Source organism: Culex quinquefasciatus, chromosome 2, assembly GCF_015732765.1.
Source record: "Culex quinquefasciatus strain JHB chromosome 2, VPISU_Cqui_1.0_pri_paternal, whole genome shotgun sequence".
Taxonomy (NCBI): domain Eukaryota; kingdom Metazoa; phylum Arthropoda; class Insecta; order Diptera; family Culicidae; genus Culex; species Culex quinquefasciatus.
This window is the reverse complement of record NC_051862.1, coordinates 3,686,907-3,713,971: the sequence shown is the minus strand read 5'-3', so window position 1 is coordinate 3,713,971 and position 27,065 is coordinate 3,686,907. Positions and strand designations below refer to the sequence as shown.

Sequence of the window (27,065 nt, the reverse complement as noted above, 5' to 3'; positions counted from 1 at the left end):
ATTATAATTTTGCAATTAAATTTTGAATATACTCACTTTTCCTGTTATTTTATGGTGACGGAATGGCATACTGATGGTCATCAAAAATTATTTGAGTGCTAAAAGTGCTAATTTTAGTACTTGTATTGAATAATAAAACTTTTGGACACTGTTTTGAATGTTGAGTTGAGAAATTACACGGAACCCAAACTTAAGTGAGGAAACAGTCGATTCACTGAACAATTTTATTCAAGAGTGTTTTTCAGATCTGATTAGAGCAATTCTTTTAGGAATTAGCAAATCTCGTGAATTTTTTTTCTTGTATTTTTTATGTATCTCAAACTTTGTGGTGGCATTTCCTATGACCAAAGAAACCATTTTGTGTCATTGATTCACCCATAAATGCCTCCATATAGTCTTGGCATAAGTTCATACAACATTGAAAGTTTGAAATCTGTATCTTTTGAATGAAATTTCTGATCGATTTTGTATCTTCGGCAAAGTTGTTGGTATTGATGAGACTATGCAGAAAAAAAGAACACGGACAAAATGTTTTCTGATTTTAAAATTATCGTTTTATAATACAAAACCATTTTTCCAAATCCAAAATTATGATTTTTTTTCTACTATAAGAAAATTTAAACAAAAAAAAAGATTAAAATTCTAATTTAGAATTGAATTGACAACCAAAAAGTACTTTACAATTGATTTATTTTTTGAAAGAATGCATAATTTTTAAGTTCCAACCACTTTTAGCTTAATTTAAGAAAAAATATTTTTGTTTATTAAATAATCGTGTCCATTTGCAAAAATGTGTTTTTCCAGCTGAGAAAAATTTGCGTTTTTGGACTTTAAAATCGAACAATCTGTTGTTCAGCTCTGCAAAGAATTAGAATTGGTGCAATCTAGATCAAATTTTCAAAAAGTCCTATCTGCATTGGAAACCCATGACTCATAGGTTGTTTTGAAAATTTACTCTAGTAATATGTTTTTTTCAAGTGAGGTTTGTTTTTCCAATCATTCGCGAAATTGTTCGATTTTTCCAGAAAAAAATGTTTTACCTACTTTTAAATATATGGTAGATTTTAAAATATTGAAAATATTTTTTTAAGTTATTTTATTTTATTTTAAAAAAATCAAGTGATTTGTGGCTGAGCTATCTTCTTTTGTTAAATAATAAATATACTAATATCTTTATCAGTTTTTATTCTTGTAAGACTGCATTTTAGCGAGTAATTGGCCAGTTTTGAATTACAAAAAAGATAATTAAAAGAAGTTGTCTCGCCTACCTGGATTTTTTTTATTGAAATGAACAAAAAAGGATACATTTCTTAAATCAAAAATTTTCTATTTTTACAGTAAACTAGGCTAAAATTGATAAAAAATGCATTTAAAAAAAACCTTAATTACTTTTCGTTACAAAACTTGAATCTACCTCACCTTTTTAAGATAAAAAATCATATTTTTTTGTAAAATCATAATTAGGATGCGAAATTTTTGATCGTACTTGTATATGGGATTTGCCCCCTAAAACATACTGAACAATTAAAAAAAAAACTTTATATTGAAAAAGTCATGATAGTCACACTTGCCGAACCAGCAAATTCTTAAATAACTAACTAAATGCAATATTATTTTAAATGGCATGTTTTCAGGTAGTGAAAAAAACGATTTGCGGAAAATCAAATAAAAAGCTAATGGAAAATGATTTTGAAAATGCTATAAAATTAAGTAAATTTGAAATAAAATAAATTTCAAAATATTGAAAATCTTAAATATACTTTTTTTTGTTTAATAAATTGTCAGATAATAATGATTTTTTTATGTAGAAAATGATTATAATGTATCTAAAAAAATAGATTCATATTATTGCAAGTGTTTGATTCTGTTCATCATCTAAACAACACATGTTCAAATTCTCTACATAAATTAATAGAAAAACAAATTGAGCAGTTCTCTAGGATTTCGGTCATTCGATTTTTTTTGTATTTTTTAATCCGACTGAAACTTTTTTGGTGCTTTCGGTATGCCCAAAGAAGCCATTTTGCATCATTAGTTTGTCCATATAATTTTCCATACAAATTTGGCAGCTGTCCATACAAAAATGATGTATGAAAATTCAAAAATCTGTATCTTTTGAAGGAATTTTTGATCGATTTGGTGTCTTCGGCAAAGTTGTAGGTATGGATACGGACTACACTGGAAAAAATAATACACGGTAAAAAAATTTGGTGATTTTTTATTTAATTTTGTCACTAAAACTTGATTTACAAAAAAACACTATTTTTAATTTTTTTTATTTTTTGATATGTTTTAGAGGACATAAAATGCCAACTTTTCAGAAATTTCCAGGTTGTGCAAAAAATCATTGACCGAGTTATGATTTTTTTAATCAACACTGATTTTTTCAAAAAATCGAAATATTGGTCGTAAAAATTTTTCAACTCCATTTTTCGATGTAAAATCAAATTTGCAATCAAAAAGTACTTTAGTGATTTTTTGATTAAGTGCACCGTTTTCAAGTTAAATCCATTTTTAAGTGACTTTTTTGAAAATAGTCGCAGTTTTTCATTTTTTAAAATTAGTGCACATGTTTGCCCAGTTTTGAAAAAAATATTTTTGAAATGCTGAGAAAATTCTCTACATTTTGCTTATTCGGACTTTGTTGATACGACCTTTAGTTGCTGAGATATTGCAATGCAAAGGTTTAAAAACAGGAAAATTGATGTTTTCTAAGTCTCACCCAAACAACCCACCATTTTCTAGCGTCAATATCTCAGCAACTAATGGTTCGATTTTCAATGTTAATATATGAAACATTTGTGAAATTTTTAGATCTTTTCGATAAAAATATTTTCGGAATTTTCAAATCAAGACTAACATTTCAAAAAGGCCAAACATTCAATATTACGCTTTTCAAAAATATTTTTTTCAAAACTGGACAAACATGTGCACTAATTTTAAAAAATGAAAAACTGCGACTATTTTCAAAAAAGTCACTTAAAAATGGATTTAACTTGAAAACGGTGCACTTAATCAAAAAATCACTAAAGTACTTTTTGATTGCAAATTTGATTTTACATCGAAAAATGAAGTTGAAAAATTTTTACGACCAATATTTCGATTTTTTGAAAAAATCAGTGTTGATTAAAAAAATCATAACTCGGTCAATGATTTTTTGCACAACCTGGAAATTTCTGAAAAGTTGGCATTTTATGTCCTCTAAAACATATCAAAAAATAAAAAAATAAAAATAGTGTTTTTGTAAATCAAGTTTTAGTGACAAAGTTAAATAAAAAATCACCAAATTTTTTTACCGTGTATTATTTTTTCCAGTGTAGTCCGTATCCATACCTACAACTTTGCCGAAGACACCAAATCGATCAAAAATTCCTTCAAAAGATACAGATTTTTGAATTTTCATACATCATTTTTGTATGGACAGCTGCCAAATTTGTATGGAAAATTATATGGACAAACTAATGATGCAAAATGGCTTCTTTGGGCATACCGAAGGCACCAAAAAAGTTTCAGTCGGATTAAAAAATACAAAAATTAAAATTGAAGAAAAAAGACCGATTTCGTAGAGAATTGCTCAATTGTCATGAACTGCATTGCATATAGACCTGTCTTCAATAAATCACAGTGTAAATGATTTATTCAACTAAGCAAATAAGTAATGAAGCACTTGTGTGAGATATTATTCCCACAGTCTATAGTTGAGTTTATCGTTAGATGGTAGTTGGTTGGAAGTATTTTTTTTCCAAAGCAATTCTTACTTCAAATTTGGTGTAAAATGCTACAAAAAATCATAATTTGTGTAATTTTCCTAATTGCCGCTCAAATTAATAACACATCTGCTGATCAACAAAAACCGTCAACCAACTCGTTTAAACTGAAGATAATCCACTTCAACGACCTCCACGCAATGTACGACGAAATCACGCCCAAATCAAAACCATGCGAAGGAAGCGACTGCGTTGGAGGAATCGCCAGGCTCTCCACAACAATCAACAAATTAAAAGCCCAAAATTCGAATCACCTGATCCTAAACGCCGGCGACGTCTTCCAGGGCACGGTCTGGTACAACCTGCTCAAGTGGAACGTTAGCCAGCACTTTATGAACATGCTGGGAGCTCATGCGATGGTTTTGGGAAATCACGAGTTTGATGACACCATTGCCGGGTTGGTGCCCTTTTTGGAAGCTACTAAGGGGGTGACTCCTGTGCTGGGGTCAAATTTGATAATTCCAGAGGGTGACCAATCTGAAGTTGTTGGTAAAATTAAGAAATTAGTCAAGCGTGAACCATTTGTGATTGACGTTGGAGGTAAAAAAGTTGGTATAATTGGAGTGATCTTCGATGGAACGGATAAACTGAGTTCAACAGCACCGATCACCTTCCGGAATAGTGTTGAAACTGTTCGTGAGCAGTCAAAAAAGTTGAAAGAAGCAGGCGTTGAGATCGTAGTAGTCCTGTCTCACTGTGGAATTGTGGACGATCGGTTGATTGCGGAACAAGCAGGTGACGATATCGATGTGATCGTTGGAGGACATTCGCATACTTTGTTGTGGAATGAGGGGAAGGCACCAAGTGGTCACAACGTTTATGGACAGTACCCGCTGGTTGTCGACAGCAGTGGGGGTCATCGGGTGCTGATCGTTCAAGCGCTGTGCCATGGGTTGTACGTTGGAAATGTTGACTTGGAATTTGATGAGAAAGGGGACGTTGTTAAATTTGATGGAAGTCCTGTCTATCAAGATTCTACAGTTGAGAAAGATGCCAAAATTGACGCAGAACTACAAAAGTGGAAGAAGGTTGTTGCTGAGAAGTCTTCAATCGTAGCTGGCGAAACGAAAGTTGAACTAGACAACGAATGTCGTGAAAAGGAGTGTAAAATTGGATCCACTCTAGCTGACGCTTATCTCTGGTACTTTAAAAATCGAACCAATCCACCAAAGATTGCATTTATTCACGCGGGAACCTTCAGAAACTCATTGCAAATTGGAAGTAAATTTTCAACCTGTTTATCGTAGTTAGATGATTTCAATAATATAATTTCAGATATAACTACTGGACAGATAATGAACGCCTTACCCTTCAGCACTTACGCCAGTGTGATACAAATATCTGGTAAAACGCTCGAAAAAGCGATCGAGTTCGGATCCTGGATGAATAGAAGATGCAAACGTAACTTACTGCAGGTTGCCGGAATCAAAGTAGGCGTTGATTACAGCAAACCTGAAGGCAGTAAAACTATGATTTTTATCAAAGTTGGCGACGGATATCAATTTTTGGATGTCAATCAAGAGTATGTTGTGGTTACCAATTCCTACATCGTCAAAGGAGGCGATGCTTTCGACATGTTCGAGGGAACTACGGTTGAAGAGTTGAGTCATAACCTGCTAATGCTTTGGAAAGAAGCTCACACTTGTAAATTTTTAAATTTCAGACGAGGCCCAATTGATTCAGAACTTCTGCACATGTATATTGGTGCTGACAATGGGTTTAATGAACAATCACTTTCTGAGAATAGAATTCAAGTCAGAAATGCAAAGTTGTCAGCTGAAGAAATTCAAAAATGTCTTAAAACATAAACTTAGAGCAACAAAAAATAATAATCTGGAATAAAACGATTCAAAATAACCCTATTGACCTCCAACCTGCGCCACAATCCCGCGTGATCTTGTAGCCTTTCCCACGTTCAACTTTCCCGCAGCGTGTGTGACATTACCAGCGACGTTCCACCGCCTACTGGCGTGTTTTCAGCCAGCCCAGAGAATCGTAAAGTGAGGTTAGGTTCACCAGGCAAAAGCACGAATTGATGTGTGAACGGAATTCAAAATGGTGCAAATGTTGGGTCGCTGCAAAACGGGTTGCGGAAAACGCGGAAAATTTGCACCCAACTTCACCACAAAAGGTGGAAGCAAAGGGGGCAGAGGAAATGTTCGTAATATGTTAATATGAATTGTAAAACGTATGTTTTGCTCCCAGTCAGTGGCAACCGGCAGCGACTGGCAATGGTCTATGAATAACACGATTCAACTTTTTGCGAAAGCTCTCGGGTTGTGGAGCGAGCTATTTTAGGGTGGGGAAATTCGAGTTATTCTGAACCAGTTGGCATTGGATGTGGAGTTGACTTTTCCTGGCCTACTTGGAACGTTGAACACGGTGGAAAAGTTGGTTTCCGAGAACAAATACGAACAGTTTTCCGACTAACAACCGGAACAAGCTCAAGAGGCGAAACCAGAGAAGGCAATAACACTGTTATTGAATTTATTTGAAAATTAAGGGTGTTTTAATTAAAGCAGGGCCTACTTTACGATCAAAAGGGGGTAGTTTTTTTTCTACAGCAAATTTTGCTGGCTTATCCCCCTTTCAACGACTTGAAATCTTGCTTTTTTGAGGGAGAAACTAGGAAACTAAAAGTGTTGCACAACAACTAATAAGCACACACTAATCCTCTTCATGGTTTGGGAAAACCCAGAGATTTCAGTGTCTCTTTTGTTTATGTCCTCACCCCAGTCCATAACATCTAAGGTAGGGGAGGGTAGACGAAACAAGTTTCAAAAATCTGCTTATCCACCCCTTCCTTAATCCACTCACCACTAACAACCCTTCCCTTTCCTCAATGTTCGCCATGGTTACGAAACGAAGATCGGTAAACCGAGTGTTTAAATGTTTTAAATTCTACATTTAATTTTATAGTTTGGAAAGCGCTGCCTCCACCCCTTCTTTCTCCACAGGAAAAACCCACCTCAGAAGCCTAGAATCCCCCGGCAGCGGCAACGAGTGAGGCGCCACAACCTCATCTTTATTGTATAACACGGATACAGTTTAATTTAATAAAATTTAATTTAATAAAGTTTTCGCCTGGGTGAAAATTGCACGACAGACACACGGGAGAATCCGGCAACGGAACCCACTTGCCGAAAGGGGGCGCGCAAACGGAGGCAGAGGGTGAAAACACTGTTTAATTTTACCCCTCACTCCCCCTCCTCAGTCCCTTTCTCAGCAGAGAAAGCTTACCTTTCACCACTCAACGAACCACTTTCACTCTTTTTTTTCCTGCTCTCATTTCCATGCCGAAATTTCAAGAAGAGGGCTTTTATCTCGCTCGTTCTAGTAGGCGAGATGTGGCGAAAGTGGGGCCGCAATCCAGGCAGGCTCTGCCGTCCGGATATAGACTTGTCTATGGGTTTTATGGCGTGGGAGCATGGCTTTGGGGGGAAAGGGGGCGCAATTGCACATTTGAGGAGCTTCTGACTTTCTTCGTGCGAGCTGGGAAATGAACATTGCAAGAAGAGGGGGACCTTCGATGGAGAGTGATTCAAATTTAAGTACGTTGTGAAAAGGCAATTGGTTTTGAGAGGTTTATTTGAAGTTTTAAGGGTAAAATTTGATTCCTTGTTTTTAAAATTTGAAAATAGCATCAGGTAAGCTCTTGTAAACAATTGTTTAGATAAATGAGAACTGCAAAAAAAATCCGAAATGATCAAACCAACAAAAATTACTTTGTTGACCAAAAGGATCAACATGACCAAAACGATTGAAATTACAAAAATGATCGAAATGAAACAAATTACCGAAGTGACCCAAATCACCACTGTCGCCAAAATCTCCAAAATTCAAAAAAAAAACTTAAATGACCAAAATGACCAGAGTTACCAAAATGACCAAAATGACCAAAATAAGCAAAATGACAAAAAAGACCAAAATGAGCAAAATGACCAAAATGACCAAAATGACAAAAAAGACCAAAATGACCAAAATGACCAAAATGATCAAAATGACCAAAATGACCAAAATGACCAACATGACCAAAATGACCAAAATGACCAAAATGACCAAAATGACCAGAGTTACCAAAATGACCAAAATGACCAAAATAAGCAAAATGACAAAAAAGACCAAAATGAGCAAAATGACCAAAATGACCAAAATGACAAAAAAGACCAAAATGACCAAAATGACCAAAATGATCAAAATGACCAAAATGACCAAAATGACCAACATGACCAAAATGACCAAAATGACCAAAATGACCAGAGTTACCAAAATGACCAAAATGACCAAAATAAGCAAAATGACAAAAAAGACCAAAATGAGCAAAATGACCAAAATGACCAAAATGACCAGAGTTACCAAAATGACCAAAATGACCAAAATAAGCAAAATGACAAAAAAGACCAAAATGACCAACATGACCAAAATGACCAAAATGACCAAAATGACCAAAATTGACAAAATTGACAAAATTGACAAAATTGACAAAATTGACAAAATTGACAAAATTGACAAAATTGACAAAATTGACAAAATTGACAAAATTGACAAAATTGACAAAATTGACAAAATTGACAAAATTGACAAAATTGACAAAATTGACAAAATTGACAAAATTGACAAAATTGACAAAATTGACAAAATTGACAAAATTGACAAAATTGACAAAATTGACAAAATTGACAAAATTGACAAAATTGACAAAATTGACAAAATTGACAAAATTGACAAAATTGACAAAATTGACAAAATTGACAAAATTGACAAAATTGACAAAATTGACAAAATTGACAAAATTGACAAAATTGACAAAATTGACAAAATTGACAAAATTGACAAAATTGACAAAATTGACAAAATTGACAAAATTGACAAAATTGACAAAATTGACAAAATTGACAAAATTGACAAAATTGACAAAATTGACAAAATTGACAAAATTGACAAAATTGACAAAATTGACAAAATTGACAAAATTGACAAAATTGACAAAATTGACAAAATTGACAAAATTGACAAAATTGACAAAATTGACAAAATTGACAAAATTGACAAAATTGACAAAATTGACAAAATTGACAAAATTGACAAAATTGACAAAATTGACAAAATTGACAAAATTGACAAAATTGACAAAATTGACAAAATTGACAAAATTGACAAAATTGACAAAATTGACAAAATTGACAAAATTGACAAAATTGACAAAATTGACAAAATTGACAAAATTGACAAAATTGACAAAATTGACAAAATTGACAAAATTGACAAAATTGACAAAATTGACAAAATTGACAAAATTGACAAAATTGACAAAATTGACAAAATTGACAAAATTGACAAAATTGACAAAATTGACAAAATTGACAAAATTGACAAAATTGACAAAATTGACAAAATTGACAAAATTGACAAAATTGACAAAATTGACAAAATTGACAAAATTGACAAAATTGACAAAATTGACAAAATTGACAAAATTGACAAAATTGACAAAATTGACAAAATTGACAAAATTGACAAAATTGACAAAATTGACAAAATTGACAAAATTGACAAAATTGACAAAATTGACAAAATTGACAAAATTGACAAAATTGACAAAATTGACAAAATTGACAAAATTGACAAAATTGACAAAATTGACAAAATTGACAAAATTGACAAAATTGACAAAATTGACAAAATTGACAAAATTGACAAAATTGACAAAATTGACAAAATTGACAAAATTGACAAAATTGACAAAATTAACAAAATTGTAAAAAATTTCCCCTGTATGTAATTTAACGGTACACATCAACCATCGCTTTTGCACCCAGATTTCTGTTACAGACATTTTAGTATCTTCAAAAATACGGGAACTATCGATATGATTTTTTATTCATCCTCTAAATTACAGTCTTCAAAGTTATTTACAATAAAGTTTGACCATTTTGATAATCAGATTCTCTCAGGATTGGGTCCGTAAGTTTGACAAATTTGGAATAAGAAGACAACAACTTCTTCGGTTGCTGTGCACCCTTCTGAATTTAAAGAACATAACTTAGCCATTATTTAACACTAAACATATTATTGTGAAAGAAAAAAAATCTAAGAGAACCCTTTCGAACACATCATTACCTCAAATCAGAGTCCAAAGCCTAACAAGCCAAAACCAACCAGTAATTTGACTCCCTCAACGTCACAAGGGATAACCCTGATCGCAAAACTGCTACCACTGCTGCTGTCTCCCATGGAAAATCGCCCATAAATTGAATCATTATCAGCCCTTATTAGAATCGATGCTGCTGCGAGCGTATGTCACCCCGGTTGATCTCTCCAACCGGCCTACTATTGAGTCCTTCGAGGGGTGGATTTTGAAGCAAGAAAAAAAAACACAAATCCAAGTATGTGTCACTCGGCCTACTGCGCGCTGTGTGTTTGCGGCACCCACCAAGATTTATCTGTGCGGATTTACGAGCTGAACCCGAACCTGCTCCTTTGTTAGTCAATCACAAAGTCACACTCTTAAAATCTCTCGTTCTAGCGGTGGCGCCCCCTTGATTTATGCTAACGAGATGTCGGTGTCAAACCAACGCAACGCGCCGCCACGCCAGGGGTCTTCGATTCAGTTTTGGGTTGATTTGCCCGTACGAGGTGACGCCGAACTCCTTAATTGGCTGTCCCGGAAGTGGATCCTGCTGAGTTCTGTTGGCGTTGGCGTGACTCTTTATTAAAGGCTTTAAATTACACTCGACTGATATATGAGAGCACAAGATGGTTTTGAACCTGTTCGGGGGGGGGGTTTAACCCTATGATTAACCCCCCGACCTCGTAGACATCTGTTTTTCTGTGTGTGCTCTAAATTGCCAGACCAAAATTAATGCTCTCCATAAAGTGTTCCGATAGCGGGGCTAAAAGTGACACGCCGCCAACTCTTATCAAAAACCGGAAATTGTCAAATTAACGGTGTCGTCATAAATTCTGCCACAATTAGAAGCGCCCCCTGCTTCGTTTCTTTTCAACGCGCCCTCCCTTGGGGTCTTCAGAGGATTAATAAATTTTGGCACAGATAACGGATGGTGGAGGGCACCATAACTTCTTGTGCTGAGGTTAACCCTTCGCTTTTTATATTGTGTGGTGTTGAGTCTGTTTTATCGCTGCAAAAGGGGCTCTTGCTATTGTTTGGGTGTTGAAACGGGGGTGGCATGAATCACAATCTCTCATGCATCAATTTGATGGAAGGTGCTTCAGGAGCAATTAGGAATACCTTTTATTTCGAAATTAAACCAGATAAATTTGGAGTGAAATATTGAATTTTCTAACGATTAAATCATTTTGGGCAACATTTTGGCGCTTTAACCTCAGTTGGCTGCGCCAACCCCAAACATAACCTATAAATCCGTAGCTTCCGTTAATCTCTCCTTCATTTGTTCTTGCAATCATTGGTCCGCTGATGAAAGAAAACTCATTCCATTCCCTGAGCATGTTGAAAAGGTTCGTTATCTCTGGCCGGGCACACATCGAGTCGGGAGTCTGTTATTGTTGCTTCCAAAAGAACGTAAGAAGTAACGACGACTACTGTCTCGGAAGAGGTTTTGCTGGCTCGCCCAAAATAGTGGCAAGTCGTGTGCAATAAATAAACAACCACCTTCTAAGAAGGTTTGTGTGACCGCAGCTTCCACCTCCTGCTGGTGGAATCTGTTTTGGGGAGAAGATCTTAGCAAAAACACACTTCCTTGGAGCACACAAAACAAAGGAAAATGATTTTTCCCCATTAAAAACGATTCCAGTGTGTACTTTCTCCTTGAACTTTGGACAACTCTTAAGGGGTTACATGGACTTCAGTAACTCTCAACGAGAGCTAACGCACACTACCCGCAAATCCAAACCTGCCACCAACACACCTTTACCGTCGACGCATCGCAGCAGGCCGCTTGCGTTCAAGCTTGCACGCAACTCCTTAACGATTCTACCACGCAGCAGCGCTTGCCAAGATGCACGCCAAACCAAAACCAACCAACATTTCTCGACTCATTCCACACACGGAAAAATCCCACAAAACCATGAGGAGGAGGAAAATTGTGGGTTGTGGGACGGGGAGAAAAGTCTTAAAATTTCAGCACAATGCGGTGTGGTGGCTCTCTCGTTTGCCGCACCATATTACACATTGTTTTGGTTTGCCGTTAGTTTATGGGATTTGAGCCCCAGCACCAGCGTTGAAAACTGCAAGCGTAGGAGGGGGAGTACATATTTTCCTTGAAGACGAAATTTTCATTCATTACGAATTGTGTGTGTGAGTTTAGAAGCAACTTTTGCCGGAGAAAGTACATGAAATCGTCTCCTTTTATTTCGTTGGCACCTCGTTTCAAGAGAGAGAGTGTGTGTGCAACCCTTTTTTATGAAGGCATCAAATTACACGACTTTGGGAAAGGTTGAAAGTCGTTTCTGGTGTGTACATATTGGGAATTTCTTACGGATGTATTTGAGGATTTTTTGGGGGTTGGAGGGAAGGAAACGAGCAATTAATCATTTCGATAAAGTTAACCCACACTTTGGGTTTAATTTTTGGTATAAAGCACTTCTTGTGAGCGGTGTGTTGTACACGGTTCTTAAATTGGGGTTTCTTATTTATTCATTACTTTGTCGAAGGGAGATCGTGCAGCTAGATTTCTGTTTGGTTTATGGCGTAATTATGTGTAGAATTTATTATAAGCACTGTGTCAAGATGAATTTTATGCATCCCTGTTTCATTTAGTGCAGTCAAACTGTTGAAAAAAATATAATAAAAGTAGCTCGACTATCACAAATTTCGAAAGTCCGAAACGTGAAGAAGAATGTTGTTTTCGTGTTTTTTTTTTTCATTTTATTGTTGTTTACATTACAAATAGCATTTTCATAAAATTATTTTTGCAATTCCGATGTCAACTTTTTCTGTCTTTCAGAAGAGACGAAACGGCCTACTTTTCCATGCCTAACAAACAGTGCTCAAAAGTTGTACTTTTCCAAGTACAACTTTTGAATCGACTAAATTTTCAAACCTCATCAAAAAGTGTGAATTTTCAGAATTTAATTCCATTTCACTTCCCGCCCTGAAACCAGCTGTCACTTTTTCACCGATCGTGTCAACTTTCCATTTTTCTAGGTCACATTAAATTGCAAATGAGCTGCCGCAGGCAAAACACATTTTTAATGCGTTTTTTATTCTCTTTTCTTTTTTCTAGGTAAACCACTATTCTAAAAAGTTGGAATGCTCACCCCGATTTTGGATGAAAAAAAAACTTTGTATCAAATTTACAAACAACCTCACAAAGCGACCAAGAGTACAAAAAAACACATCTCCCTAATTATTTTTTCGTAAAATTGGCACTCTCCTTTCGAACAAAAAGGGCGTATTCTTCCTTCTTCAATCCGATTTGGAAGCCAGCTTCACTTACAACAACAACAACACGGAGGCACCAACAACGACAACTGGTAACATATTTAACATTATTTTCCTTCCATTCGGATTAAAAACGCAAAACGGCTCAAAACATGCTGCCACTCTGTTGCACTAGTTTCAAAAACCCAACCGAGGGGTGCCCTCACCAGGAAACATGCAAAAGAAGGGGTTCTCAATTCCCCCTCCCTTGATTTCATCTTTCCTCGAAAGGGATTTATTTTATTGCGTCTGACACCGCGTTCGAAACTATTTAGAATCACCCCACCCTTTTGACGACCCTTCTGGTTCGGTCGTCGTATTTAGATTTTTGCTGAAAAATGGAAAATGATTGGAATTGAGTTGGCTACTTGCGGAACCACCACCTAAAATGTTGCTGCCAGAAAATGCACCAGAGTTGTCTTTTTTTTAATCTATTTAGACGGGATTTGGGACATTGAGAGGATCGGGATTAAAGGGATTAATTTAATTGCGTTTTCACAATTGCTTTGATTGAAGGTGATTGGAGTTTGTGGTGCTGAGGGATGCAAAAAAGGGTGAAGTTGGTATGGAGTCATGGTTTGAATTTTTGGCGAATCAGCTTTTATTTGTAAACTATACTCCTCGTTTTTTAAACATTCTACTACATTTATTTATGTTTTTCAATATCAAATTTTAGAAATAAAGAGCTGAAAATCAGCCAAGCTAAAATGAATTTTAGTGAGCATGCATTATCTAACAATATCTTCATCAAAATATGCTGCAAACTGAGTAAAAACTGTAAAGTAATCCCTCAAAATTATTAACTCATTACTGCCCAAAATATTTCTAAAGACAGTTTTTTTACATTATTTTCTTTTCTAGTTTTTATTATTTTTACTTGCTAATCTCATATTGATATCAATTGACTGTTTATTGTTTTAATGTACTTCTGTAATGTAATTCTGCAACTTTTTCGCTTGTTTTTCACATACTTAAAATAAAACAGAGCAATTTTTGAAATATTGAAAAAGGTGATCCTTGATAATGGATTTTCGGAGCGTTTTTTTTTGTTAAAGGATTTTTCAGAAGAAAGAAATTGTTAAACTCTAAAAAAATAACTAATTGTAGATCGGACTTTTCACAGAAAAAAAAACTAACCGAAATTATTTAGTTATTTTGGATATGTTTTAGATTGCAAAAGGTGCCATCTTTTGATATTGATTTGGCAGTGCTGCCAAATTTTCAAAAAACAATAATTTTTGAAAAACGTCGAAAATTATTTTTGACTTAATTTTAGATTTAAAATTAGAATTTGAGTTTTGAGAAGTATTTTATATAAATTTCAATATCATGCATCAAGTTATAACCACCTTAAATATGTTTTTTCCTGTAGAAGCTATGACGAAAATGAAAATCTCTGAAAATATTTGTTTCGAAAAGATCAGCAAATTAGATTTAACGACATTGAAGATTGAGCCAATGGTTTCTGAGATACAGATACAGAGATAACAGCAAAATAAGGTTTTCTCTACATCAACATCTTGTCATTTTTAATGAAACAATAACCCTGCAATATATATATATATATGTGGTTATGTAGAAAAAACTTCGTTTTTCTTGTGTAATTTCTTTTTGGTGATTGTAGTTTAGTATTGGTGTGATCTTCAATATCTTTGAAGCAAACTTATAGGAAATTTTCTGATCTTTTCGATAGTTTTTAGAGAGGGTCAAGCTTGGTCATGACTTTTACAGGTAAGAAAAGTTATGTTATCAACAAAATATATAGTATCACGTGACTATAATTGTGACACGTTATCGATTTAAATAAAATTCTTTACGAATGCAACTTCAACTAAACATCTAAAAAAAGCAAAAATCTCTTTTTTTTGCGTTTTTCGAAAATAATGAAATTGGCAACACTGCCAAATAAGTCTTAGCCAACTTGTGTCATAGCTTAAAAGAATGCATTATTTGCGATCTAAAATATGCACAGCAATTTAAATGTTGAATTTTGGAAGGTAAAAAATTTGGTTGGTTAAATATTACTCTTTTTTGAGTAATTTTACCTAACAAATGTGTAAAAATGTGTACCTGATGAACATTTGCCAAAAAACCATGAAAATTCAACAGATCCTGATATAATATTACACATTACACAATCTGTCAAAATTCTCTGATTATTATTACCATAATTTTTTTTCTGTGTATTATGTGAATTGAAAAAAAATATTTCGCTTTTTTTGTGAGGAAAGTCCTTTGGAAAAAGGTGTTTGTTTTTAATTTTAAAAGTTATTTTTTTTAAGAATTTTATATGTGGCAATTCTCAAGACTTTCAATTTCCCGAGAATCGAGAGTTCAATTTTGTAATTTCTTGGGAATTCCCGGAACTCGGGAGTTTTCGTTTTCAGGCAAAATTCTTGATACGTTGACAAAAAATTGTGAGAAAAATTGCAGAATTATACCATTTGTATCAATTTAACATCATTAAGTCATAGCTATTCAACATAATTTTAAAATCGAGAATAATCGAGAATTCAATATTTTTTGGGAATCATTTCTACTTGTTGAATTTTTTTCTGAATCTGCGAGTACAACTTTAATTCAATGGCTTGTTGGGATTCAAAACAGTTATAATTTTTTTTCCATGCTAAATTTTATCTTAATATTTTTCCATAGTTTAATGAATCTGTCTTTGTCGTTTTTGGTAGAAATCCTTTTATGGATATAACGACGCTGATTGGCTTTATATTATTATGCCTCAATATTTATTATTTATCACCCTCTAGTTATGAAGCTACAACTTTGTCGAAGACACCAAATCGATCAGAAAATTCGTTCTCTAGGTGCAATTTTTTGAATGTTAGATTAGCATTTTTATAAGGACGGTTTCCAAAATTATATGGGGAATTGTATGGACGAACTAATGATGCAAAATGACATTGGTTTTGAAAAAAGTACACACAATGTTCCATTCAAATAAAAATAAAGTCGTTGTCCGTTTTATCAAGTAATTGCTCAACTTAACTTTTAGCATCCAAAAGCGTCTTCTGCCAAATATATTTTTTTTGAGTTTCGCAATTATTTTTGGCGGGGTTAAGCTCCAGAAACGCCTCTCAAAATTTATAATATTCCCAATTATTAGTCTAATTTTGCTTTGTTTTCAAAGATTTATATTAATTTTAAATTTACCAAAAATTATGTTTTTTTACTCATCTGTTTTCTGTTTATTCAAAATTATTTCAAAAAGATATTTAATTTTGAAATAAGTTTTGACGAAATCCTATTAATAAACGTTTTTCACTCAGAGTTAAACGATTCAATTTAACCATTATCCAAGTCAAGTCAATCGGCCCCACGAGACCATCGTATTTTCAATTTCCATCCCGGCCGTTCATGCAATCTTCCCCAAAACCTTAAGGCCATATTTCGATCTTTTCCCTTTCCCCGGGATGACGTTTCATCCCCAAAAGAAATTACGTATTTATTTTGCAAATCATATTCCAAATTTCCACCTTTCTCCGACTCAATCGTCACAGGAAACTTGGGTGAAATGAAACCTGGCTAATATTTGCACGCGAAAAAGACCAGGTTTTTTTTTCTTCTTTCAAGCGGTAGTCGTATTTCGCTCAATAATTCCAGCATAAATTCCGTTGTTTTATGCGTGCCACCACCACCGCGACGCGACGTCAAAGTTGAGATGAGCTTATTTGCTATTCATACTTTCTAATGGTTTGGTTGGTGGTGGGGAGGGGAGGGAGTTGGATGATAAGATCTTACTTCTTTTCGCGACTTTCGCGGCATTGCAATCTTCCTTTTTATTTTGTGAAATAAGGGGAGGCAGCTCACATGAATCAAAAAAGAAGTATGAGTTTTCTATTCGTTATCTTTTTTTTTTCTCGTGGGGTTGCATTGCAATAGGGGGTGCATTTGTTTGCCCTGGTTCAAAGAAGACGTTTCCCTCTCGTTATCTTTTTTTATTGCTTTTATTTGCATCATTGAAGTAATTATGGGTTTATGTATGAATTTTTCAGAAATTGGATTCCCGTTCGCAGCAAGTGGGGACTAGAAAATAATCTTATTCATTGACTGTAATCTTTTTTGCTCGCCTTTTTCTTTCCAAAATTGAGTGTGACGACAGTGAGGGGAGTTTGTGAATTACGTTCTCACCTTATCATTCCATCCTCAGGGTTTCAAATTGCTTCAGATTGTATCAATCCCAGGACGCTCAGCATATTGTTCCCATAATATATTTTCAATTTAAGTCTTTGATTTCCCCTCACAACCCTCTCAAAATCCATAACCCAGAAACAATCCAAAAGTCAGCAACAGCAATCATTACTACACTCTCTAGTGTTTCCTTTCCTCAGCAGGCCCTGATCCCGAGCGTCCTCTAGGGTGGCACGTGCTTCTTTTTCGGGAACAGCCTGCTCGGATGCAACCAACCTTAGGGCATAACAGATTCAAAGGGCTTATTCCCGGGGCCAATCGGCTTACCGGCCGATAGTCGGCGTCATCACGGCCCGGGCACGCATATTGATTTTCACCCTCTCAAGATATGGATCTTGGAACCGATTTCGTCGTCAAAACGTCAGGACGAACACAACAAAAAAAAATGAATTCACTTTCCCCAGAAATCGACTCCGACGACGTTCAATTAGTGCGATTGTATCGCAACTTGGCCGGATTATGCCATCGGGAGAGCATTATGCTTTTTTTCGTTACGACAAAAGCTAACAATGCGCTTGCAGCATAAAAATACACTGCTTCGCTTCCTATGCCAAATTGAGTCGCAGCAGGCTGGTCGACCACGTGGCGCTAGTTAGCGAGCTGATTTCGATCGGGAAGAATCGATTGTAATCATAATTTATGACGGCTGCCGGGGAAAAAACTTTTATTTCCTTGTTGAAAGGACTTTTCAATCGAAGGAGGCAGCGTGGGATTGAACTTTTTAACAAGATTTGTCAAATGATGCAATAAAAATGGGATGATGATTATGAGAATTTCAGAACTTCACTTATGCCAAATCTAGTAAATAATTTTTTGTTTTTTGTTTTTTGTTTTTTGTTTTTTGTTTTTTGTTTTTTGTTTTTTGTTTTTTGTTTTTTGTTTTTTGTTTTTTGTTTTTTGTTTTTTGTTTTTTGTTTTTTGTTTTTTGTTTTTTGTTTTTTGTTTTTTGTTTTTGTTTTTTGTTTTTGTTTTTTGTTTTTGTTGTTTGTTTTTGTTTTTTGTTTTTTGTTTTTTGTTTTTGTTTTTTGTTTTTGTTTTTTTGTTTTTGTTTTTGTTTTTGTTTTTGTTTTTTGTTTTTGTTTTTGTTTTTGTTTTTGTTTTTGTTTTTTGTTTTTGTTTTTGTTTTGTTTTTGTTTTTGTTTTTGTTTTTGTTTTTGTTTTTGTTTTTGTTTTTGTTTTTTGTTTTTTGTTTTTGTTTTTTGTTTTTGTTTTTGTTTTTGTTTTTTGTTTTTGTTTTTTTGTTTTTTGTTTTTTGTTTTTGTTTTTTGTTTTTGTTTTTGTTTTGTTTTTTGTTTTTTGTTTTGTTTTTGTTTTTGTTTTTTGTTTTTTGTTTTTGTTTTTTGTTTTTTGTTTTTTGTTTTTGTTTTTGTTTTTGTTTTTGTTTTTTGTTTTTTTGTTTTTGTTTTTTGTTTTTGTTTTTGTTTTTGTTTTTTGTTTTTGTTTTTTGTTTTTGTTTTTGTTTTTGTTTTTGTTTTTGTTTTTGTTTTTGTTTTTGTTTTTGTTTTTTGTTTTTGTTTTTGTTTTTGTTTTTGTTTTTTGTTTTTGTTTTTGTTTTTTGTTTTTGTTTTTTGTTTTTGTTTTTTGTTTTTGTTTTTTGTTTTTGTTTTTGTTTTTGTTTTTGTTTTTTGTTTTTTGTTTTTTGTTTTTTGTTTTTTGTTTTTTGTTTTTTGTTTTTTGTTTTTTGTTTTTTGTTTTTTGTTTTTTGTTTTTTGTTTTTTGTTTTTTGTTTAAAAAAAATGAAATAGAGGATTCAAAAAAGGTTCTTGATGATTTGAAAATGTTATAAGACATTTTCTTAAAAACCCTGCAATTTCACACTACATCAAAAAGGTGCTAAAAAGATGCTAAAACATTTCATCCATCCCCATTAGCTAGTCCATAAATTCCAAAATGAATTCTCTCCCTCCAAGCGACTTTCTTTCAAATCGTGAGACAAAAACCAGCTAGATTTCCGCTTTCTTTCCGCGTTACACGCGAAACTCTGGGAAAATTTATGAGTGACAATATTAAAACCCTTGGTTCTACATAAACCCCTTTTTCTCTTCACACACACTAAACACACCACCCCTCTCGTTCCACCTTAATTTGCTTCCGCGACACTTCTTCTTGACTCAGTTTTGCTGTTACTTTCCCAAAAGTATCTTTTCGCTACTTCTAGTTGTTCTGCCAGAAATACCATCCGGGATGAGCAAGACACGTGTAATGTACCTTAGCGAATGACGACGACGACGACGGAGTCGTCTTCCAAAATATTTCAGGAATTTTTATTCGCGCGTCTCACGGAGAGAGAGATCTAAGCAGGCTGTGCTTCCTTGGAATGCTAATAGCCATCTAAAGCACCCCCAGCCCTGATACCGGAGGCCTACTAGGAACCTTATCAGCAGCCGACAGGGCGCAAAGCAATAAATAATTGTAATTTAAATTTCACCTCGTACGTTACGTCGTTTGGTCGCGTTACAGGGAGTGTGCTCATACGTCGTTTTTGCACCATTTGGCGCTCATAATGGATGGTCGTTTTATTTAAATTCCGCCTGCTTTGACCTCACACCCCAACCTCTTTCCGAGGTGGGAAGGTAAGAACAAGAGGACGATTGATGGATGACAGGTCTGAGAATTATGTTTCCTGCCTAACGGGCTGCCAACAATTCCAGAAAAAAGGTGATTTTCCGCGTGATTCATGGCTTTATTTGCTGTAATGAAATTACGCAACGTTAAATTTCCACTCTTTCTCACAAAACGCTTAAATTATTGAAACAAATATGGCGACAGCTGTCGCTTGGCGTGAAAATTGTAGGAAAAATCCCGGCTATGCCAAAATCCGGAAACCGGAAATCAATCCCTTTTCGCCCGAATGTCCCGAAAAATGCGCACGTGTGCCATGGAAAAGTTGGCCGGCGGCAATTTTCCCACCATAAGCCCATTATCACCACTTTCGGGTGGTGAGGGAAAATGTTCCGAGAGAGAGAAAGAGAGATCACCAATTACCGGTCAGAGAGCAGTTCGGGGGGGAAATATAGATAAAGAGCAAACATCAGCACGGCACACAATCAACTGGGTTGAAAAGAAAGATGTCAATTTTCGGATTTCATTGTTATCAAGAGGTTGAAGGCAGAGGCGGTGTTGAGGGCGCTTCATGTTTGCAGAAAAGTAGTTCTCTACGATTTCGCAAATTTACTTTTCTTAGTGTGTTTGATGAAACTTTCTCAAAACCTTGCTCCACAAGCTGAATATTGTTCCTTGAGATATTTTAGGATTCTTTGCCAAATACGAGCAAAATCGGTCAACCCATTGATACTCGAAAGTGAAGTTTGTATGGGAAAAATCGAAAAAGTGAAATTATCATTGGAAATTTAATGTTCTACAACTTTGTAGAATATACCAAAGCTGTGAAACTCGATCCTGAAATGTTATTAGCGAGTTCAAAAAGTCATTTTTGTACGAAAAACATTTTTTTACCAACTTCAGGCTCGGGTATCAATGGGTTAATCTCAACCAATTTCGTTCAAAATTTCCACAAAAATCCTTTTTTCGCTTGTGGAGCAGAGGGTCAATTTTTCTGGGCATCCTAGTCTCCTGCCAATTTTGGAGAATGATCATACAAAATGGATATGCAAATGTATAAAAAAAATTCTGGTCGATTTGGTGTCTTCGGTAAAAATATAGGTAAGGATTTTTTTTTATTTTTGAAGAAATAGGTACAAGGAAAAAATGAATTCCAAAAATACGTATTTTTCAATTTTCAATTTTTTATATGTTTAAAGGGACTAACATGACATCTTTTGAATAATAGTGCAGTATGGTGCAAAATCTGGTTTAGAATATTAATAATTTTAAAGATGGTGTTTTTTTGGAAAATATGAAACATCATTTTTAAAGCAAAACCAAATTTCCAATCGATATATGCTTTAACTATTTTTTTTGGTAAAATTTACCATTTTCAAATAATACTTACAGTTTAGATTTTTTTTATTTAGGTTTTTTGATGAACTGGAACTTTGGAAATCGAGCAATTTGTTTCTGAGATACTGCCTCACAAAGAATTCGATTCGATAAATATGAATGTCTCCAAGAGTCACCAAATAAGCCTTCAATTTTCAACCAACGATATCTGGTAGCTATTAATCCGATTTTCAATGTTGAAAAATTGAAACTTTTACGAAGATTTCAATAAAAATGTTTCAAAAGTGTAATAATTTGGTCCAAAAAATGAAAAAGGAAATTTATCTAATTTATGACCTTTTCAAAAGTTTACCTTGATTATTTTAATTGGAAAGATTAGAAAATTTCGCAAAAATTCGTAAGTTTCACAGAGAACTAGAAAGCTTTTATGTCAAATAATTGTAATTACAGACAAGAAATAGTTTGGATGATGTTGCATGAAATTTCTTCAAAAAGTTGGAAGGGGATCTTGTTACCCCTAATATTTTGAAAATGGCAATTTAAAATATTATTTTGATTTATGGCAAAAAATTGTTTTTGCTGAAAATTAAAAATTTTATTTAACATACTTGTACAAAAGATTGTAAACTTTTTAACATAAAACGTTTATTATTGTATTTCATTAAAAAAGGGGACTTTTAGACTTTTCACAAATTTTGATTTTTGGGACCACAGATCGGGAAAAGAAATAAAAGTTTAGGAAAAAAATATTTTCATAATTTCTTTGATTTTTGCAAATTTTTGGAAGTAGCATGACTGTATTAATATATCAAGGATTGCATGTTGGATATGAAATTTGAAATATATTTTTTTGCAAATGATTTTTTTTTCAATTAAATCATGAACAATATTTTTTTTATTTTCTATTTTTTAACATCAAATTCGAGTTCTGCGACCCCATTTTAGACAAAATTGAACAGTCGATTGTCTTTCAAATAACATCATGTATTTTTCAATACTTCATCACCGCCATTTTGGCCGCCATCTTGGGTTTAAAAATTCGAAATTACTTCAAATTCAAAAATTAAGACAACGAAAAAAATATTTTTGCAAAAGGCAGAACTATGGCAGAGCGTGGCTGAGGAATGATAATGATTGTCAAGACGAGCAATATTTTGTATGTGAGAAGATCTAATATTGTAAACAAAACAAAATCGAATTTCATTACTCTAAAAACCCATAGAACGCCTCTGACACCATCTATTGAATAAAAAGAGCTGAAAAGACAGATCTCGTTCCCATTGTGGGTGCGGCCTGTTGTGGCAACAACTGATAATGAAAGATAAAAGCGTCCACTTATTGAAAGTGGTTCAAACGGCTGCTGTTCGGCTCTTCTGGTCCGGGTGGTCCCCTTGAATTGAGTTGAACTTTGTGTGGAACTTCCGGAACTTCCGGAAGTCATCCCATCCGCTTTCCACTTTCCCTTCCCTTTTTTCGAGTTTAAAAGCCAGAGTGAGTTGAACTGTCACCATTTTTGCGATATTTATGATTTTAATCATTGGCATATGCCGCTTTTTTTCGCCATGTCCTGTCAACGGCTGCCAGTGACAAAAGGGGGAAGTGGAAGCTTGAATGGCGCAAAGTGACATTTGGTGACACGTGAGAGTGGCAAGGTGCTGCAGGATTTCAACAATAAAAAAAAAATGATAAAAGTAGGTCCCCACCCCGCCCTCACCCCCTCTCTAAGCTTGTGCGGCGGTCTATTTTTCGCACTTTTTGCACACGCCGAATTTCGAATGAGATTAATCTTCATGAAATATTTATATTTGTTTTCACTGAGCGGGTAAAAGCGCCCTCGCAGGAGTTGCTCCCACCCCCTTAAGGGGGAAGGGGGAATTGTTCTATTCTACTCTTTTTTATATTCCAAGCAATACATTCTTTATGTTCGTTCGCCCGCGGGAAAATCCTTTGCAGCTGTCAAATTGAAGAATGTGAAGTTGAACAAATTGTGTGCGTGCGCTGTAAATTAAGAGGATAATGCCAAAGACATGCTCTCACTCAGGCTCAGGATCTGCTCGTTTTTTTTTATTCAGCTTTATTTGGGGAAATTGGACTGACTGACAGGTGGAATTGACGCCTGGAAGCGGATTTTCGCAGTTTATTGCTTCGGTGGAGTTGAAGCTGGTGCTGCGCTGCAATCCATCAGGTTCCTCTAACATCAGGTTTTGTGACGAACGACAGGAAGGGGGATTCCTTGAGAGTTGAGCCGAAAGGATTTCCATACCAATTGGATGATGTACTTTTGAAGGGCTTTTTAAAAGCCGGTTTAACGGTGTACTGTTCTAGCTGAGGTGTAAAATTTATTTGCATTACTTCGGAGTTTGGGTTTAATGACCAGCTTTGGGGGCATTAAAACTGTTTAATTACTGGATTTTCTTTATTATCTGATTTAGTTACTTTTAATTATCTCAGATTTGAGAAGTTTGAGATTTGTTTGAACTTTGCCAAATCTCAGAATCCAAAAAATATAGTTTCATTTTTTAAGGAAAAATAAAATATGTCTATTATTATAGGTCTTTGCCAGAAAATAATCGCAGATCAATTCGTGAACTTGACTTTGAAATCTTTTGCATGCAACTTATGTTTAACTATTTGTTTAACTTTTACATACATATTGTCCTTATTATTTTTATAATTTCTTTTACTGACTACTGCGAACTAGCCAATTGAAATGGATTTTTTTTATCTTAAATTACCCAAAAATAATTGATGAATTCATGATGAGTTTGTTAAACATAATGCCCCCTTTAAAGTTTCCTCAAAAATCAGGAAAAAAATTTGTTGTGGGAAAAATCTGTAAGGTCAAATGTAAATTATTCAGAATAAATTGTATAACAAAAGACGTAAAACATTTCGAAAATATATTGTTTGAGAAATTCACTGATATTTCGCATTTTATATGGTCCCAGTCGATTTTTTTTTATTATTTAAAATTAACAAGAAAAATTACACAATTGCCCCAAAAATGTATGTAAAACTTTGAGGTCTCTTCAAAATTTGTCAAAAATACAAAACATTTTAAAATTTAAAATATTGCAAGGAATTGAAGTGACTTAAGCTGAATGGATTAGAATTTAGATTAAAATTCTGAAGTTTTTTGAAAAAAAAAAATGTTTTTTGCCCCCTGATTTTTCGGGTTGATTTGGAAAAGGAGGATGACAAAAACTTTTAAAAATGTTTGTACCAGCTCAATTTGAAATGAAATTTAAGTCTTGTGAAGAGTAGTCAGTATATCTTATTACTTTATCCATAAATTTTAATATATAATAATAAAAGAAAATTTAGAATTAAAAAAATACCGTACGTGCTCAAAATTCTAATTTATTTTCACAAATAGTTTTAATACTGTTTTTGTTTTCAGAGCAGTAATTTTTAAATTAAGGCATAAACTTAGTAGAATACACAAATAATTTGTTTTAATTTTCAATATTTTTTTAAATATGTTTTGGGGAACAAGTTTGTAGTTAATTCATGAAAAATATTACAAATCTAGCGATCAAAATACTAAGGCAAAATATTTTATTTTAATGTTTTTTTTTTTTATTTGCTCAGAACAAATATCTGGTAGAAACATAATTGTGTGTGATTCAATATGGTCTTTCTTTTTAAATATTTTTACATGAAATCATATACGGAAAAATGAGTGTTTTTTCCGAGAGTCGTTTATTCCTGGCAGGGTAGATATGATAACTCAAAGCATTTAAAATAGATTTTTGTTTTGCTTAAAAATTATTTTGATTTAAGAAGTATTCATAAATGCACTCAAATAAATCATGGATTTTTTTATGTTATTCATTTATGATTTTATAAGCATTGGGCAAATTATTAATTTTCCCGCATTTGAATCATGATGCATTTTTTCCATTTTTTGCAATCTAAGGCATCAAGAAGCTGATTATATTAGTTAAATTTGACATAAAAGCTCAACATTACCCATGAACAGTTATCCAGTTTTGCTGCATGCTGTATGCATATTTCTTACGAAGCACTATATTTGACGGTATTTTTTTATTAATTTTTATTAATTTGAATGCTTCTAAGACTGTTGAGTGGAAATAAGCTTCAAAATCATCAAAAAAAGGGTTAGACTAGGATGGAATTTTGCATATTTGCATCATAACTATTTAAACTTTTTAAGTTTGGTATGTTGCCGTTTGAAAATGTAAAAAGAAACAAAAACATTTAGCATTTTGTGCAACACAAAATATTAATTAATTTATTCTCGGAATACGAATCCAGTGCCAGCTAGTTGTTTCTTTATGTGAGAATCCATCTTGGTGACAAATTCATTTGGTAATTCTTCTTTGTGCCCTCCAATCTGTCCCTTCCGAAAAAATCTGAATAAAAGGACAAGTGTTGACGAATTTATTTTAAAATAATAAAAATTCAAACTTACTTGAATTCCGATGGTTTGTAGCCCATTTTCTGAACCCATTCCGAAACATTTTGGCGATTTACGATGGAATCATTTTCTGGAATAATACTCAAATATCATCTAATATTAAGTCCAACATAAGTACCACTAACCTTTCATGCTCTCAAACGAGAGATGCCGCTTCAGCTTTTCAACCTGCTCCTCACTAAGCACCTTCCCAAAGAACTAACAAACTTTCCGAATAACCCCCACCAAGTCCCGCTTCATCTCTTCAAAGTGCAAAAACAGCACGTGGTCACCGTGCTGCTCCAAAGCGCGCCAAAATTCCGTCACGTGCCGCACCATCGGACAGCAGTCCAGCCTGTCGGCCAGAACTCCGTCGAAAAAGTCCTGCCGCGATCCCCGGAACCCTTGCAGATACTTGTAGTGATGCATCAGCGAGGTGGCGACGTCTTGGGGGTTGCGAGCTGTGTAGATTATTTTGGGCCGCACTGTCCAGAGCTGTTTCGGGAGCAGTGCCAACGGGAGGTGGGACTTGAGGTGACGCGGCCGGGGCATCTGCTCGACTTGGGTGACCGTGTCACGGACTTCGAAGTTGGTGAAGATCGTAAAGAGTCTGTGGGAAGATTTTTTTTTTAAATTTTTCAAATAATTTGTACTTGACTTACTCCAGGTAGATGGAACGTTCTTTTAGGATAACTTTGGAGGCCGTCTCGTAATCAAGATCGTGATCGATTAGCCACACCATTTCCTGGGTCCAGGTCGTTCCAGCTTTCGGGAAGGTCACAACCCAGACGTCATCCTCGTAAATGGTTAAATCCCTAATGCGATCGGCAAATTCACGGTACCTTAAATTCAAAATTTGTTAAAATTTCAACAACAAAAATGTCCAGCAGAGTAAGATACCTTCCGGGCATAACACAGTGGACCGGTGACCAGGTGGGATCCCCAGTAGGATTTACCGATAGGTCATCGAGACAAACTTCCACCAAATTTTCAGTGTATGGTGTTTCAAATCGGGCCACTTCAGCTCTAGGAAGGCTGTTGTAGTGGAACATTTTAGTACTCAGCTGAATTGAAGCTTGTTGATTTGAGGTGTTCTCGGCACGAGATTCTCAATTCAAGTGAGGCAGCTTCTGAATAAAAATGCAACCGCTGCACTGTGATAAGACTCGTTTCTTTGTGCCAGATGTGGGGCAAATAAATGTAAATAAACTCACTGCTCTTTTAATCTGCAACCTTGTTTGATGGTGGTAATTGCGAAATCCTAAGAGAACTGTAGGAACTGGAACGTATAAAAAATAGATACAAGTTGCAACCATCATTGAGCCAATTTTCACACTTAAACTATATCATCATTGCCAATTTCCTCAAAAAG

The 27,065-nt window shown here is 34.4% G+C and overlaps 1 protein-coding gene and 1 pseudogene across 1 annotated transcript in view; one reads left to right on the top strand and one right to left on the bottom strand.

The window, feature by feature from the left end:
• The window catches only part of LOC119766558 (epidermal growth factor receptor substrate 15 homolog), a 164,200-nt gene that overhangs the window by 65,610 nt on the left and 71,525 nt on the right, over positions 1 to 27,065 (top strand). The window lies entirely within an intron of this gene.
• LOC119766557 lies at positions 25,529 to 26,745 on the bottom strand (annotated as a pseudogene).